Below are 716 nucleotides of genomic sequence, written 5' to 3'. Positions count from 1 at the left end.
ATCCCTCCAGGAGACCAAGTTCCAACTCCTTAACTTTGGGCAGAGGGTTTCCAGCCTCAGGAATGCTCCCACTCTCCTTTTAAGGAACACCAGTCGGCATCAAGTCCTCTCCTCCAAGCCCTCTCGGCTGAGGAGCAGCTGCAGTAAACAGTCCCTCACGCACTTGGCCGCAACAGCACCCATCCTCCCTGCCTTGTTTCTCCAGATTAAGTTGCAGTCAGGCTCTGACCGCAAGGTAAGCAACTTCTGCACCCTCCCCACCAGCCTGGCCTCTCCCGCACGTAGCTCAAAGCCCTGCCCCTTGCCCACTGGGTCATAAAATCACCCAACTACACAGCAGCGCCTGCTCAAACACACGATCTGCTTGCCATGAAGTAGCACCCATCATGAACATGAGGAGCACCTAGGATTTCTTCTCCAACAAGCAGTTATTCTTAAAAGTTCCTTTACCCAACCAAAAACTATGACCACATCATGTAACATTTGTTAGAAAAATTAGTTTTGGGGGAAAAAAACAAAACAGGAAAAAAGTTGGCATCCCATCTCTGATCACCACTAGCTTTTAAAATAATTTCACAAATCTTGTAACTTCCAAAAGCAAGATGCTTCGCTCACTCCGCAGTACATTCCACTAAATTTGGACTACTTTCCAAATTTAAAATTGTTAACTTCACAAGCAGCTAAAAAACAACTCAAAAATAAAGACAAGCATTAAA

This window comes from Balaenoptera acutorostrata, chromosome 15 (assembly GCF_949987535.1).
Source record: "Balaenoptera acutorostrata chromosome 15, mBalAcu1.1, whole genome shotgun sequence".
NCBI lineage: Eukaryota > Metazoa > Chordata > Mammalia > Artiodactyla > Balaenopteridae > Balaenoptera > Balaenoptera acutorostrata.
Note: the sequence above shows the minus strand (reverse complement) of the source record.